The sequence below is a fragment of the Rhinoderma darwinii genome, chromosome 9 (genome assembly GCF_050947455.1).
Source record: "Rhinoderma darwinii isolate aRhiDar2 chromosome 9, aRhiDar2.hap1, whole genome shotgun sequence".
In the NCBI taxonomy this organism is placed as follows: Eukaryota; Metazoa; Chordata; class Amphibia; order Anura; family Rhinodermatidae; genus Rhinoderma; species Rhinoderma darwinii.
Genome location: NC_134695.1, coordinates 16,419,118 through 16,437,481, shown reverse-complemented (window position 1 = coordinate 16,437,481; position 18,364 = coordinate 16,419,118). Strand labels below are relative to the sequence as shown.

Below are 18,364 nucleotides of genomic sequence, written 5' to 3'. Positions count from 1 at the left end.
GCACATTAAACAGCATTTGGATTTCTACTTTCCCCCTGAATGTTTCCAACAGTGGAATAATAGACCAATTGTTGCTGGACAGAGCGTGGAGAGAGCCTTGTGAGTAGAAGTGGAGCAAGTCAGGAGGAGGCAATTTCACAGATCATGGAAACACCAAAACAGATTTGCAGTATTACTATCTCGTGAAGGAAAGTGCATAACCCCTACCAAGACGCTAAGCCAAACCCTCATGGAAATCTATGGATCTAGAATCCACCTAACCCGTTACGTAGTGTTTATCAGATTAGACATGTTCCTTTTCAAAAACGGGGTTAGTACAAGGTGTCTTGGCAGCCAGTTTTTCATGTACAGTACTATGTAGTTTAGCTTATTGTGACTGACTCACTATACTAGTTTGGTGTTTGGAGCACTTGCTTTGGCATATTTCTGTATTAGTGTAAAGGGGACTAAACATCCACCCTGAAACTGGGGGCGGCAAGAAGAAACTTGTCAAGAGATAGAATGAGGATCCTTCTGTGTATTCTAGTAAGGAGCAGCTAATCTCATGCTTATCACTGCAGAATGTTCTAGATAGCGTAAATTGTGGTAGCCCAGGGGACATATGATTATATTTATGCCCCATTTTCTTCCATTTATATGGAAGGAGACATTTTACTGAGAGTGATCAATATGTTGACAAGTTCCAGCACTGAACACACAGAAAACAATAACTTGAATTGTAGTATTTCAGAAAAAAATAAAAATACAAAAAAAGTTATTCTACGATCCAACTTTAAGCACTAAAGCAGGTGTCTTGAGTATAAGCAAAGGTATTAAAGAAATAAACCATGCCAGATCAGTCCAGACATCTGCAAACATAATGTCCTGATCCGTTCAAATATATTTTGTGGAAAGCAACACCCCTTTCTTTGTGGGTCAAACCCATTCAAACTGCTTAGAAATGATATTATTGTCAGGCATATTTACATAGGACTTTCCTACCATGGTATTCAAAAAGCAAACATGGCAAACCATGTTTCTGTAACTGAGCAGAACTGAGCAGAAGTTTAATAAATAGACTTTATAAAGAGTATGAAACAATTATATAGTGTCTTCTGACATAGATTGTTAGAACACCTTTGGATCTCATGAAGAGCGCAGGTTTGAAACACCTTCTTGGGACTCTTGCACTAGGCCATATTGCGGCTCCATTTTGTCATAGTAGGGTTTCTCTAGAGGTCCATGATGACTCTAATGTACCTGTGTATGCCTCCAATTTCAAACAGATAAAAAATTTGTATCATGCTCCAAATGTAATCCGTATGTATGGAGGTATTCTCCACTAGGAGCATTGCTGGGGTAGAATATTTACATATAAACGAGGTTCAAAGGATTCTGTACTGCAGTGCACATAGGCTGTACAATACTGTAGTAAGGAGCTGTACGGCCTCGGTGCACTAGGCTCTGTCATGTGCATGAGTTCTAAAGTTGATTCAACTATTCCTTGGGCTACAACAATAAGTTACACCACCTTTTTGGAAGTGATTTTAAGTTTTTAGTCAAAAGCAGGAGTGGATCCCAAACAGACGAAAACTATTAAGGAAAGATTAATAAATCCCCAGTTTGGATCCAATCCTGGTTTCAGATAACAAATATGCATCCAAAATCTTATGAACGGTGCCATGGTACTTTGCATGGACACATGAACTGCACTTACGTTTTTATAAAGCTGTATACACCCAGTTGAAATAGGGGGCATCGAAGTTAGTATTACGTTCATTAATTTAATGATCTTCTGGTTCATATCTCAGTTGATATTTGTGGGTGCATGGTCTAGTATCAGTAAGGGTATGTTCACACGGCAGCCTCCGTTACGGCTGAAATTACGGAGCTGTTTTCAGGAGAAAACAGCTCCGCAATTTCAGACGTAATGGCAAGTGCAGGCGCTTTTCGCTGCGTCCATTACGGACGTAATTGGAGCTGTTTTTCCATGGTGTCAATGGAAAACGGCTCCATTTACGTCTCAAGAAGTGACAGGCACTTCTTTGACGCGGGCGTCTTTTTTTTAAAAAAATGACCGTCGGCACAGAACATCGTAAAGCCCATTCAAATGAATGGGAAGATGTTTGCCGACGCTTTGGTGCCGTATTTTCGGACGTAATTCGAGGTTAAAACACCCGAATTACGGCCGTAAATAGGGAGTGTGAACATACCCTTACATTACAGACCTTTTGAACACTCACCGAAAAATTTCAAGGGTGTATTGAAAAAGCTAAAAAAAATAAGTAACACCAATCAGTAACAATGTCGTCTTAATGGGAGGGGTTCAAAGAGATCTGTAATCATTTTTTGGACTACACTATATCACTGATATAGTATATCACTGATTGCACTCAGGCAAACTACTGCATATAATTCTGTTTACTCAACATTCATTGTTTAGTTCTTAGTACCTAATTATAATAACTGCACAACTCCGGTGTCCACCTGAACACCAAAAGTAGATCATCGAGTACTGGAAAGAGATTAAAAAAAAGAAGAAAAATAAAAGGGAGCAATTCCAGAACATAACCAGCACACACTGAGATGAAAAAATATTTAAGTGATAACTTTTATATAAATACCATTTCCCTGGTCAATACCATAAACAAGTTATACAAAAAAACGTGCATTGTTAAAAGAAACAACCTAAGGGCCCTTTTAAACCGGCCAATTATCCGGCAGAACGTACGTTCCCGATATAATTGCCCTGTGTAAAAAGGGCAACGATCAGCCAATGAACAAGCAAACACTCGTTCATCGGCCGATCATACAGTTTTAAATGCCTAAAATATTATCGTTGTCGGCAGCACAAAGGAGATGCGCTGCCGACATGATAAAAATGTATGAGGACAAGCGATCTGAGTAACGCTCGCCCCCCATACTAGCTCCTTGTGAAATGAGCAAACGAGCGCCGATCAAAGAGCTGTCTCGTTGATCGGACTCGTTTACACGGCCCACGTCGGGCCGTGTAATATCACCTTAAGGCTACATTCACACGAGAGTGAAAGATTTACGCGCGTAAAAAACACTCACTCACTCGCAAGCACTTTTTTTTTCAATGTTATTGATGTGTGGAATATGGACAGCACACGGATGTCGTGCGTATGCTGTCCGTGGTTTTAATGCACCCTATGACGTCAGTGGGCGGCTAGGTGCGTGAAAGCGCACCAATATAGGACATGCAGTGAGTTTCACGCAACGGACACTCGCTGCATGAAAACTCACGCATGTATGAATAGCCCCATTGAAATCAATGGGTCGGTGCGCTATTGTTTCAACGCACAGCAAACGGAGAATGAGCCCTTAGTCGTCTGGCCAGGTAATTAGAAAATTGCTAATGCCCCTGATACACATACTAACAGGAACAATGGGACTAAATCCTCCAGTATAAACCTCCAGTATATTTGATCCACCAGGCCCGATAGCAGAAGAACCATTCCACTGTACCTTCAGTTGTTTTTGAAAGCCTGCCGGACATGTGGCATGCACTCCGGCTTTAACAAGTGCTAAGGTCTGGATTACGCTAGCATAGCATAAGGTCATGTTGGGTGGACGCACGTCCGTGTCAAACATAGCTGTAAGCATTTCATCCCATCCGGGACTTCCTCAGGGTCACTGTGGTCACCACTTTATCAGCACCTTATATAGTATTCCACTTAAAGGCGCATTACCACCTAACTGGAAAGAGGTCAATGAGTATTTTTGGACTTCAGTGGAATGGGCTGTGTGTAGTCTGAGTTATACCTGAATTACTCAATATCATTGCGTCAGCTTCGTACAGAATCTCTGCAGTTCATTTCACGCAATGCTAAGCATCCATGCCGAGACCACGTTTTCTAATTGCAAATGTATCCTTTTTGTGAAGGTAAGTAACATTAAAGAGGCTCTGTCACCAGATTTTGCAACCCCTATCTCCTATTGCAGCAGATCGGCGCTGCAATGTAGATAAGAGTAACGTTTTTGTTTTTTTAAAACGAGCATTTTTGGCCAAGTTATGACCATTTTTATATTTATGCAAATGAGGCTTTCTAAACTACAACTGGGCGTGTTTAAAGTTAAAGTACAACTGGGCGTGTATTGTGTATGTACATCTGGGCGTTTTTACTTATCTTACTAGCTGGGCGTTGTGAATAGAAGTGTATGATGCTGACGAATCAGGATCATCCACTTCTCTTCGTTACCACCCAGCTTCTGGCAGTGCACAGACACACAGCGTGTTCTCGAGAGATCACGCTGTGACGTCACTCACTTCCTGCCCCAGGTCCTGCATCGTGTCGGACGAGCGAGGACACATCGGCACCAGAAGCTACAGTTGATTCTGCAGCAGCATCATCGTTTGCAGGTAAGCAGCTACATCGACTTACCTGCAAACGCCGATGCTGCTGCAGAATCAAATGTAGCCTCTGGTGCCGATGTGTCCTCGCTCGTCCGACACGATGCAGGACCTGGGGCAGGAAGTGAGTGACGTCACAGCGTGATCTCTCGAGAACACGCTGTGTGTCTGTGCACTGCCAGAAGCTGGGTGGTAACGAAGAGAAGTGGATGATGCTGATTCGTCAGCATCATGCACTTCTATTCACAACGCCCAGCTAGTAAAAGAAGTAAAAAAGCCCAGATGTACACACACAATACACGCCCAGTTGTACTTTAACTTTAAACACGCCCAGTTGTACTTTAGAAGGCCTCATTTGCATAAATATAAAAATGGTCATAACTTGGCCAAAAATGCTAGTTTTAAAAAAAACAAAAACGTTACTTTTATCTACATTGCAGCGCCGATCTGCTGCAATAGGAGATAGGGGTTGCAAAATCTGGTGACAGAGCCTCTTTAAAGAGGCTCTGTCACCAGATTTTGCAACCCCTATCTGCTATTGCAGCAGATCGGCGCTGCAATGTAGATTACAGTAACGTTTTTATTTTTAAAAAACGAGCATTTTTGGCCAAGTTATGACCATTTTTGTATTTATGCAAATGAGGCTTGCAAAAGTACAACTGGGCGTGTTGAAAAGTAAAAGTACAACTGGGCGTGTATTATGTGCGTACATCGGGGCGTTTTTACTTCTTTTACTAGCTGGGCGTTCTGACGAATCAGTATCATCCACTGTAGCTACTTACCTGCAAACGCTGATGCTGCTGCAGAATCAACTGTAGCCTCTGGTGCCGATGTCCTCGCTCGTCTGACACGATGCAGGACCTGTGAGTGACGACACAGCGTGATCTCTCGAGAACACGGCTGTGTCTGCACTGCCAGAAGCTGGGCGTTCTGAAGAGAAGTGGATGACACTTCTCTTCACAGCGCCCAGCTAGTAAAAGTATTAAAAACGCCCCGATGTACGCACATAATACACGCCCACTTGGACTTTTACTTTTAAACACACCCACTTGGACTTTTGCAAGCCTCATTTGCATAACTACAAAAATGGTCATAACTTGGCCAAAAATGCTCGTTTTTTAAAAATAAAAACGTTACTGTAATCTACATTGCAGCGCCTATCTGCTGCAATAGCAGATAGGGGCTGCAAAATCTGGTGACAGAGCCTCTTTAAGTATAAAAACAAAGAGTGTCAGATGGATACCTTGGCCCCCCAGAGGAAATTATTCTGAGCGCCAACCCTCCATCTATACAAAACTTGTGTACGTCCACTTTAAACAGCATCCTAAACTATTTTGATATCGTTGAGCATACATGTCATATTATTCAAATTTCGAATGGATTAAAATGGTAAATTCTTCTGCTGGACCTATGGTGCCTATTACTGTGTCAGAAACTAGGCTCACCAGAGAATTTACTGGTACTCTGGTCGGCCAGTCTGGCCCTGCACACAAATATGCATATAAACATTTCTTGTGGATGATGTTTTTGATTTTGTTTGTTATATCCCCTCCCCTCACGGATTCTGCAAAGATTGAGAAGATAGAAATGTACAAGAAAGGTATGAAGCAAATGTTCAAAATGCCCAGAGGACAACAGTCAGATAGACATCAAAACGTACAATTGTAACTGTATATGTTCTGTGAAATATCTCATTCTGGGATGATAGCCAAGTTTCTGAAGAGGTAGCTTGTAAAATAGAACAAACAAGTAATGGTGTAGCTACTATGTATTAGAAGCAAGCTCCATATCAACCATAGAACAAAGTGACCACTGAATGTTCGTTCACCTTAATAGTATATTATAGTCAAAATTAGTTTACAGTTATTTGTTTTAATTATTGTTTTTTTAATGGTGCCATTATTTTTGGATAGTAGCAGTGGAAATTTTCCAAGCAATATTATTAACGAATATTTTACCCCTGGAAATTAACCCCTTAAAGATACAGCCTATTTTGGCTTTCAGATATTTGTCTTCCATTTTTTCACCATCACGTTCCGAGAGCCATAACTTTTTTGCTTTTCCATTTTTTTTGAAGAATATGTTCTATTTTTTAATGGCACCATTTTGGGGTACCTATAACTCACTGATTAACTTTTAGCAATATTTTTTAAATTGTATGATCAATATTTTATAATCCACTGTCTTATTGGAACTATTCTTTTTACACTGATATGTTTTGGCAACCTTGATTCATTAAACACTCACTATTTTTCCTTTTTCAAGTTGGTCCCATTTCTCCCATAAAAAGATGACCATAAACATTACATAATTGTAAGCAGATCCAGCGGACCAGGCACTTATGACAAGCTAGTGTGTATAGGGACACTCAGACTGCTTACTGTTATCTTCTGTTCGGAAAAACAAGGGTCAGGCACTTTGGATTTTAAGGCCCGTCTAATCCTTATAGCCCTTTATACACATCTCTTTATGGCAATAAACATGCCCACTTGGTTAAGTTGAGTCAATATTTTTTGAAAAGTCAATGGAGCTACGTAATGTGTATAGTCTGGTTTAGTGGCAGGACACCTCTGACACTACTTAAACTATTCACAATGTCCTGCCATCTTTTCATTTAACGTACAATATGCTATGAATGCTTTGGTGTTTTTTTAAACAGTCCATTCTTTATGAATTCATTAGATATTACAAACTGTAAAAAAAAAAATCCACGATTTGTGAGTCAGGTTTAGAGATGGGGCAACATTGGCACAGTGTCTACTAAAAGATAAGAGGGCTCTCAAAAGAATGAATCTGTTATTCTGTAAAATTATGACATGAGATGAATGAGTGGTGGGATAGAGAACAGACACTTGTTATCCTTTGTAGTAAAAGAACAAAACCTCCAAAAGAATTGTTTAGTATATCCAATAAATAATCACCATATATAATCCAGAACTCCAATGCAGTCATTCCCCTCACACAGAAAAATCCAAACCGATCACCAAAAATTCAACCAGTTTGAAGTATCTGTCATGTACCAGCACTGTTGACATGTGTGACCCTTTCCAACATGTCTTTCCCTGCTCATCATTGTAGGCATCAGCAAGCCTTGGAGAGAGGAACAATGGACTTGGAAACCAGAAAATTTAAAATGTCTGCCAGTGGCCACAGCGGTTCGTGTTATTTTGGCCCAGGTAGTAATAAAAGTTGGTCAGTACGAAACTGCTGTCTGGGGCGTCAGCTGTGTGCAGGTTGAGCCTAGTCAGTTTAGTGGAGTAAATAGGTATGCTCAGCTGCAAAATAAAAAAGCCTGGGGCAGTTGACTTCTAGCAGAGGAAAGGGGGTTTTACGCAAAACGATTATCGGGCAGACAAGCCTTAATATAACGCTCGTTGCCGATAATTGCCCTGTGTAAACAGGGGAACGATCAGCAGATGAACGAGCAAACGCTCAATCATCTGCTAGTCGTATCGTCTTACAAAAGTAAAGGAAATTATCTTTGTCGGCAGCACATCTCCCTGTGTAAAGGGAGACGCGCTGCCGACATGATAATAATGGATGGGGACGAGCGATCGGAGTAACGACTGCTCGTCCCCATCCATAGCTCCGTGTGACAGTCGACTACGCTAGTGATTCTGTCAAAACGACGAACCCTTGCACAACGGAGACAAAAGGAATCCATTGGCACCGGATCAGTCACCGTTGAAATCAATGGTGATGGAAATGGAAATCTATGGTTTCCGTTTGAGTCTGTCAGGGCTCTGTTCCAATGGAAAGCTCCGACAGAACGTTGAAACGGAGCCCTAGTGCAGATGTGAACGAAGCCTAAAGTATGATAATGAGTTGTCTGGTTTCCCTAGAAGTTATTGGAGTAGACTTATACTGTCGTAGAATGCATGCTTTTACAAACTGGTGAAACAGGAGCAAATTGTGAAAAATTGGTCAAAATGGTGAACAATGCTAGATACGTTTGGCACAACTCGATATGCAGGTCAGAAATATTTCTCATCCTTACACCATCTCATGGATCTCATATAAACCGTTCAGCCATAACATTAAAACCATCTGCCAAATATGGTGTAGGTCCCCTTGTGTAGCCATAATAGCTCTGACCTGTTAAAACATGGACTTAAAGAGGCTCTGTCACCTACATAATGTGATTGGCGCTGTAATGTAGATAACATCAGGGTTTTTTATTCTGAAAAACGATAATTTTTTACCAAGTTATGAGCAATTTAAGATTTATGCTAATACTTTCTTTATGCCCAACTGGGCGTTTTTTAACTTTTGACCAAGTGGGCGTTGTACAGAGGAGTGTATGACGCTGACCAATCAGCGTCATACACTTCTCTCCATTCGTACTCAGCACAGCGTGAGGGCTTATTCAGACGAACGGGATATACTTCCGTACAACGCGCGTGATTTTAACGCGCGTTGCACGGACCTATATTAGTCTATGGGGTCGTGCAGACATGTGCGTGATTTTTACTCAGCGTGAGTCCGCTGAAAAAAAGTCACGACATGTCCGTTCTTTGGGCATTTTTCGCGAATCAAGCACCCATTGAAGTCAATGGGTGCGTGAAAACCACGCATGCCACACAGAAGCACTTCCGTGCGACCAGCGTGATTCGCGCAACAGCTGTGAAAAGGATGAATGAAAACAGAAAAGCACCACGTGCTTTTCTGTTTACAAACATCCAAACGGAGTGTCATAATGATGGCAGCTGCGCGAAAAGCACGCAGCCGCGCATCATACGGGGCTGACACACGGAGCTGTCAAGTGCCTTTTGCGCGCGAAAAACGCTGCGTGTTTTGCGCGTGCAAGACGCACACGCTCGTGTGAATCCGGCCTTATCTTGTGAGATCATGCTGTGCTGTCACATACACCCACATTAACTTTACTCAAGTGCCTTCAGAGTGAATAGACATCACCTCCAGCCAGGACGCGATGTCTATTCACACTCCCGACACTTTTGTAAAGTTTGCTGTCAGCATGCTGTCATTCACAGCGAGATCTCGCGAGATCACACTGTGAAGCGATTAAGTCCCACACAAACTTTACCGAAGTGTCGGGAGTGTGAATAGACATCGCGTCCTGGCTGGAGGTGATGTCTATTCTCTCTGAAGACACTTGAGTAAAGTTAATGTGGGTGTATGTGACAGCACAGCATGATCTCGCAAGATAACGCTGTGCTGAGTACGAATGGAGAAAAGTGTATGACGGCGATCGGTCTCTACACCGCCCACTTCGTAAAAAGTTAAAAAACTCCCAGTTGGGCATTAAGAAAGTAATTAGCATAAATCTAAAATTGCTCATAACTTGGTCAAAAATTATCGTTTTTTTTCAAATAAAAAAACACTGTTATTATCTACATTACAACGCCGATCACATTATGTAGGAGATAGGGCATTTATAATTTGGTGACAGAGCCTCTTTAAGAAGACATCTGAAAGTGTCCTGTGGTATATGCCATAAAGCAGTTAGCTGCGGTACCTTTAAGTCCTGTATGTTGCAAAGTGGGGCCTCCATGGATCAGACTTATTGTTCTAGCACATCCCACAGATGTTTGAGATGTGGGAAATTTAAAGGCCACGTCAACACCTTGACATTCCTGAACAATTTTTGCAGTGTGGCAGGGCTGATAAAGGCCACTGCCATTAGGGTTTACCGTTCCTAGGAAGGAGTGTACTTGGTCTGCAACAATGCTCAGGTAGGTGGTACGTGTCAAGTAACATCCACATAAATGCCAAGGTTTGCCAGCAGGATATTGCCCAGAGCATAACGCTGCTTTTGTCAGCTCACCTTCTTCCCATATCGCACCAGGATGCACTCTTTTAATAAAATAAACAATGCGCACACACCCGGCCATCCACACGATGTAACGATCAGTGCCACACCTGCCATGAGGCGAGGTGAGCCAACAGCCTCAGGCGGCGCCACCTAGCCGAAAATGGGGGCGGCATTTTGAACCAGGGACGGACTGGACCAGGGGAGGGGGCATGCCTTGTTTTACTTACCTGATGTGCCCCATGATGGCCACGTCTGTAAGAAGCCTCCTCCTCCTCCTCTCTGACGCTGTACACAGCATGCGCCGCCAGAGAGGAGCGGATCTGCAGAAGGAGTGGTCGAGCGCTCTCTCCTCAAGAAGAGAAGTGACGAGATGCACGGAGTGAGCGGTGGCCTGTATTAAAAACTGAGCGCCACTTACAGTGCTCACGCTCCTGCCTTCACTAATTTAAAATGCTGTAGCTGGGGGACCGGGACCCGGGAGTATACTGCAAGGGAGGTCTGGGCATTTTACTGGCAGCCAAAGGCTCTATGGGGGCGGGGATAATCCACCCCATAGAGCACTCACATTACTATAATAGAAGGATAGGGGGATGCAGGGGGTGGGGCGGTCTGAGCGTCTGGCTTACTGCAGAGGGCTTCTGTAGGGGGGAGTATTCTGCCCCCCCCTTTAGAGCAGTCAGTCGGATGCTCAGACCCCCCTAACCTTTCAGTATAGTAACTAGTGAGGGCTCTATGTGGGGGGGGGGATTATTCCCCCCTATAGAGCCCTCTGCTGTCAGTCAAACACCCAGACCCCCCCCCCCTTGCAGTATACTCCCGGCCCCCAGCGTCGGCCGACACCTTTTAAATTAGTAGGGGCAGGATCGAGCTGTTACTGATCACATCTAAGTTCATAACTTAGATGTGATCGATAATAGGTGGCCTAATGGATTAAGGTCTCAGCACTAGACACAGCTGTTCTGTATACAGGATACAAAGCAGCTGTATCTCAAAAAGTAAAAATAATTTTCAATAAAAAGTAATTAAAACTTGCACCACTCACATTGATAGATATCTTCATATATAAAAAAAAATATGGTTTTAAAGGTGTACATAGCCTTTAAAGAGGCTCTGTCACCAGATTCTCAAATCCCTATCTCCTATTGCATGTGATCGGCGCTGCAATGTAGATAACAGTAAAGTTTTTTGTTTTTTTTAAAACGTTCATTTTTGGCCAAGTTATGAGCAATTTTATATATATGCAAATGAGCTTTGAAATGGACAACTGGGCGTGTTTTTTTTTCGTATGTCCAACTGGGCGTGTATTGTGTTTTTAACTGGGCGTGTTTACTTGTTTTACTAACTGGGCGTTGTGAATAGAAGTGTATGATGCTGACGAATCAGTGACCAATCAGCATCATGCACTCCTCTCCATTCATTTACACAGCACATAGTGTTCTTACTAGAACGATGTGCAGCCATATACACAAGTGTCCTGATAATGAATACACATGACCTCCAGCCTGGACGTCATGTGTATTCAGAATCCTGATACTTCTGAATCTTTTCTGTGAGATTTCAATGGTCGCTTACCTGCAAACGCTGATGCTGCTGCAGAATCAACTGCAGCCTCTGGTGCCGATGTGGCCGACACGATGCAGGACCTGTGAGTGACGACACAGCGTGATCTCTCGAGAACACGGCTGTGTCTGCACTGCCAGAAGCTGGGCGTTCTGAAGAGAAGTGGATGATACTTCTCGTCAGAACGCCCAGCTAGTAAAAGTAGTAAAAACGCCCCGATGTACGCACATAATACACGCCCACTTGGACTTTTACTTTAAACACACCCACTTGGACTTTTGCGAGCCTCATTTGCATAAATACAAAAATGGTCATAACTTGGCCAAAAATGCTCGTTTTTTAAAAATAAAAACGTTACTGTAATCTACATTGCAGCGCCTATCTGCTGCAATAGCAGATAGGGGTTGCAAAATCTGGTGACAGAGCCTCTTTAAGCTTTTTTTCAATAAAATAGTTAAAGTGGATTGTGTGGAAGAGTTATTTCAATAAAACATTTTTTTTTATGTCTCTGTTTTTGAATACTTCATTACCGCCTTAGTAATGGCAGTTGTCTGATTGAGAGCATCCATTACTAAGAAGGGGCTTAGTGTTCGCCAGTAAAAAGGCTAGCACTAACCCCCTATTATTACCCCGGTACCCACCGCCTCCAGGAGTACTGAAAGATGCATAGAAACAAAAATAAAAAAGAGGGATACGTGTAGGCGCTGCTTGGTTGTGATAAAAAGTTGGTTTATTGCATAAAAGCAAGGTAAACAGAGTGCTATGTGTTTCAACGCCGTACTGGCGTCTTCCTCAGGCAGATAAGGTTACTTTTTATCACAACTAAGCAGCGCCTACAAGTATCCCTCTTTTTTATTTTTGTTTATATGCATCTTTCATGTAAGGCAACTCCGTAAGGTGTTTGCATTTGGGGATCGGCAGCAGCTTTTCCCTGCCAGTATTTGCACATTTGGAAAGGGAAGCAATTTTTTCCCCGAAAAATCTCACATCTTCTACACTTCATTCTGGCGCCGTGTCCTTTTTTGCTTTTATTTATTATCCAGGAGTACTGGGAAGAGCTGGGTACGATCCAGTACCCGACCATCTGAAGTGAAGGGCACTGGGGTGGCCGCAGGCTGGTAATATCAGGCTCGGAATGGCCCAAAACTGTGGCCCTTCCCACCCTGGTGATGCTAGGCTGATGCTGCTTTATTGTATCTGGATGGTTATAAAAAATTAAGGGGATCTCACGTAATTTTTTTACAATTATTTATTTTTAAATAATGACGTGGGGTTCCCCCTATTTTTCTTAACTAGCCAGATACAATAAATTAGCTGCAGCCTAGCATCACCAGGGTGGGAAGGGCCACGATTTTTGGCCCTTCCCAGCCTGATAATAACAGTCAGCGGTCGCCCCGCTGCCTAACCAGATGGCCAGGTACTGAATCGTACTCAGCTCTTCCTGGTATCCCTGGCGGCAGTGGGAACCGGGGCAATAATAGGGGTTAGTGATAGCCTTGTTACTGGCTAATGCTAAGCCCCAGCCTTAGTAATTAAATGCTGTCAATCAGACAGCGGCCGTTACTAAGGCCATAATAAAATATTTAAAAAAAAGAAATAAGAATTTTTTTTTTATTGAAATCAAAACTCCCCCATGCAACCCTCTTTCACCATTTTTTTTTATTTAAAAAAAGTAGATCATCGAAGTAGTCCAATGAATCTACAACGTAGTCCAAATGATCCAGCGGAACCTAACAAAAAAAATGTAGCAGTATAAAAATAAAAAAAACTTACATTTGCCACAATAGAAACTAGAGGTCAAGGAAAAATAATTCTCCTTCATGTAACTCTGCTTCCTGTCAACTGAAAAGTCATCCGCCAGAGGGAAAAATGTTTCCCCATGGCGGAGTACAAGAAAGTCTAATTCCCAGGTGAGGCTTTCTTGTTCTCCACCATCAAGAAAATGTTTTCCTCCTGGCGGATGATTTTTCCGTTGACAGGTAGCAGAGTTCTTCCACAGCGGTGTTAGGGGGGCAAACTCGCCAATTGCCCAGTGCCCCCGGAATTGGCCGCTTCTCTTGGGCCAGTGCTGTGTGCTTGCCCCCCAGACTAAAATTTGCCAGCCAACCCCTGGCCATTGGCTCCCTGCTCTGCTGTTTGCTCTTGTAGGCCACAGCCTGGTTTAGGCCTGAGGCCTACAAGAGATTGGTAGCACGCTGATGACGTCAACTGCCTGGCACAATGACATCACTGCATCATGTTGTCCACGCCGGGCCACTGAACTCAGTTAAAAATCATAAGTCAATTAGGTAATAAAAAGGGGGCATAGAAGATGTGTAAAACGATTTACAGTGATAATACTGCGTTGCTGATCTATGATACTAAAGTAAAGCAGTAAGTAGAATTCTTTAAATCTTGTCTATACATTAACCCCTTAAGGACACGGCCAATTTTGGCCTTGAGGACAGAACAATTTTTTTATATTTCCCTCTTTTGCATCCCGACGCTCATAACGCTTTTATTTTTTGTACGACGTAGTTGTATGAGACTTTTTTTTTGCGGGACGTGTTGTACTTTATGTAGCTACCATTTTTTGGTACAAACACATTATCGTTTAATTTCTATAAATTTTTATTTTGGCGAAATTTCAGAAAAAAAGCAGTACCGCAGCAGTTTTAATATATATATTTTTTTTGCACCATACACCGATCATCATAAATAATGTTATACATTTGTTGTACAGGTCGTTACGGTCGTGGCGATACCAAATATGTCTACATTATTTCATGTTTTGGTTCTTATATTTTAAAAAGTTTATTTATTATAAACAAAAGTGTGTGTTTCTGTGTATTTTTTTTACTTTTTATTTATTTATTTATTTATTTATCATTAATTTTTTTTTACATTCATTTAACTTTTTTTTTTTTAATCCCAGAAAGGGATTTATCATTTTGATTTTGTAACTGTAATGTACTGCCATAAATCGATATGCCAGTACATTAGCCCGTGTACTGATTGCACACAGGCAGTTGTTAGGGCATACCTCAGTATGTCCTAACAACAGGAAATAAGTTCAGACAGCCCTGGGGTCCTTCAATGGACCCTGGGCTGTCTGGCCATACAAGTTGTGGGCTTTGATCGCATCACAGTTATCTTCTGTGACTTGATCAAAGTGCAGTCCCCTCTCCTTGAACGCCGCGATCAGCTTTCATCGCGGTATTCAAAGGGCTAACGGCGGAGAGGGGATGTTTCTCTTCTCTCTGCTGTCAGGGTCCGTGGCTGTGTATTACAGCCGTTGCCCCGTTCCCGATCACGCGCACAGACGGCTGTCACACAGGACGAGACTGCTCGTCCTAATGCGCCAAGTACTCGTCGCTCAGGACGAGCATTCTCGTCCTGTGTCGGCAACCAGTTAAACAGCACTTTAACAAATAAACAACAATGTTTTCCTATTTAAAAAAAAATTAGATATTGCGTGTTTGTTGTGTAAAGCAAGTAATGAGAAAAACTCGGATAGATTGGGGGGGGGGGGGGCTTTTTATAGTTCACCTCAAACAGCAGAAGCTAGGTTCACCCCTGGTAACGATCTAACCACTGCATATTGGGAACACCCCACAAGTCCTGACGTTTTGGCTTTGCTCTGACCCAGTTGTCTTGGCCCTTATCAAAGTCACTTAGATCCTTATGCTTACCCAATTTTCCTGCTTCCAACACATTATCTTCAAGAACTTACTGATTACTTGCTGCCTAATATATCCTACCCCTTATCAGACGCCATTGTGACAAAATAATAAATATTATTCTCTTTACCTCTCAGTGATTTTAATGTTGTTGCTGAATGATTATATGTATATGTCGGAGTAAAAAAAATGTAAACGTCGTCAATAAATTTGTTGACTTTTACAACTCCTCTTTGCCGTGCCTCCATTTCAAAACTGTGAAGGTAGCCGCATGCCGTACTCCATTATTTTGGCACAGTTTGCAACAGTATTATGGTGCATTTTGTGTCAGAATTTTTCCACTCTTGCCACATAGTCATTGTCTGCTGTATTTATGTGTATTGAGACGTATATTTCTTTAAATAGCTCCATACTTTGGACAAAAGTTCCCTAGGAGTGAAGTGGTTGGAGCAAAAATTATTTTCTGGTTTCTGTGAGAATGGATGGCTGTGCAGTAAAGGCTGCTGCTTTTCTATACCACCTTGACGCGGTGCCCAGTCCATTCCTGGTCTATAGATGTGAGCAGTACAAGTTCACCACAGGATGAGTGTGTTCATACTCAGGCTCCTAGCCCTGGGCAGGGCAGGCTCAGCCTACTCTCCAGGATTGGACACAGACACACCCATACTGTGCAGTATAGCAGCCCTGCCCTGCTTGCACTCATCACTTAGCTCTGCTTACCCAAGGCAGACCAGAGCCGCTGGCTCCCTGCACGTATTGTGCCAGCCAAGGACCACACAGGTAAGCAGGCTACACGCTCCTTTCTATGTATACAGCTTCTTACAGCACCCTCGGCCTCTCAGGAATCCGCTGCTTCTTACAATTTTCCTTTTTCTGAAGTTTCTTGTGGAAGTTGCAGGACTTTTCCTTGTGCGGAATGCTTGTTGTGTTCTCTCTGCTTTTCCAGAGGATGGATATATAGATAGATAGATAGATCGATAGATAGATAATTGTTTGTAGAGAATCAGAACAATAATCTGCCACTTTGCCCAGTATATTGCAGGCAGGACATGCTGTATCCTGATATTCCATGCCCTGTAATGTAATACACGTACGCACCTTTCTCTTATGCGCGCGTACTTTTTTTTTTTAACGTAATTTAGTGTATAGACTAGTGGTGTTAGTGCATAGGGTATAACCATGGATCCACAGACAAGTATAAAGAAGTCTTATGTATTTTACCTGTAGCTACAATTGTGAATATGTGCATTTAGATTACCTCCTACATATTCTATTGTATGTAAGATAACCCAGTCTCTGCCTTTGCATTATTGCTCTTGTTTGCTTTTAGACTGGATTCTGTGGTTATTACAACACAGAAGTTTGAGGCACCACACCCTCCCCTGGTGGAGATTTTGGAATGAAAGGGGGGGGGGGGGTGGGGAGTTGCTGGAATATGGAGATATATAACATGTATTATACATATGAATAGTGTGAGAAGAGAGTGGTTGAAGCAGTGTTATGGAGTGTCTTTGGTTGCTATTATATTACCATTCTTTGGTTATTATTGTTTTGTTGTTATGCCAGAACATTTGTTGAGGCTGTTTACTGAGCTGTAGAATTAGTTTTTGCAGATTGCCTCTGTGCTCTTATATTATATGCATGCCTTTTGTATATTTTTCCCCTGTGCATTACTAAATTGCTCCTTATAGATGTACAGTATGTTAACAGTGCAATTAATAATTTATTAAATAGCAATAATAATAATAATAATAATAATAATAATGTTGATTCCTGTGGTGCAACTAAGTGCCCAGCATGTTCCCTTGGAAGGGAGGGGTTCACTTAGTTGATCCTGATTGGCAGAAACATCTCTCCAAATTCTGGGTGTGAATGCCATGGGAATCAGAGAAAAGGTGTGGTGCCTTCTCCAAGTTCCTAAGTAAGCTTTTCTTGGTAGGAGAAGTTGTGATCTAAGTTTTCTGGTGGGAGAGGAATTCTCTGTAGACTATAAAAGTTTATTTTGAAGTTTGGTCTCTAGTTAAAAGCATAACAGTTTCTATGGAGAACACCTGAATTAAAGTTGGTGGTGGAAGAGAGTCTGTTGCTATAACCCTAGGGGCTCCAAAGTGTTTATATAAGTTTTAATAACTTTTTATTGAAAATGTTAGGAACTTTTTGGGCACAAACTAGTTTTACTAAGGGTCGAACAAGATGAAAGCTTGAGAAGGGACACCTTTCCACTGAAAACATTCCTTCACCCTCATAAAACTTCTTGGCAACTTGTGCAGCATGGAAATAGGGGTGTGTTGAAGGAGGGGGGAAATTCAGGCTAAAAATTTAGTCTGTATATCTCTGCTTTCATGATGGGACTTAAAGCTCAGCTTGCGTATTGGTTTTCCACACTACTCTGTATATTATGTCTCTTCTGTATATTGCTGTGCTCTGGGTGTGTCTGGAAGTACTGGCCTCTGTCCAGAATCCTTCAGGAATGTTGGTTTGGGAGCAGAGTGACTCACAGCAGTTCTGTAGTCTGAGAAGAGGAGGGGGTATGAGGGAGAGGAGGAGGGGCGGCAAGCAGGCAGGAATTCACATGGGGAACCCACTATAGGGCTGCACACGTGTGTGTCACTATAGGTGTAAATGTATAGCTGCATCTGTCTACTATGCTGCCATCTAAGTGACCATCTTGGCTTAAAGAGGCACTGTCACCAGATTATAAATGCCCTATCTCCTACATAATCTGGTTGGCGCTGTAATGTAGATAACAGCAGTGGTTTTTATTTTGAAAAACGATATTTTTTTTAGCAAGTTATGAACAATTTTAGATTTATTCTAATTAGATTCTTAATGCCCAACTGGGCGTTTTTTAACTTCTAACCAAGTGAGCGTTGTAAAGAGAAGTGTATGACTCTGACCAATCAGCGTCATACACTTCTCTCCATTAATGTCCATTTGTATTCACAGCACAGCGTGATCTCGCTGTCACATACACCCACAATAACTTCACTGAAGTGTCTTGAGAGTGAATAGACATTG

At 42.2% G+C, this 18,364-nt stretch overlaps 1 protein-coding gene across 1 annotated transcript in view; it reads left to right on the top strand.

The window, feature by feature from the left end:
* Positions 1–16,049: 16,049 nt before the first annotated feature.
* The window catches only part of AHNAK (AHNAK nucleoprotein), a 67,737-nt gene continuing 65,422 nt past the window's right edge, over positions 16,050–18,364 (top strand). The window contains exon 1 of the mRNA XM_075837311.1: positions 16,050–16,126. The gene's annotated coding sequence lies outside the window, so the exon portion shown is untranslated. The remainder of the gene's footprint in view (positions 16,127–18,364) is intronic.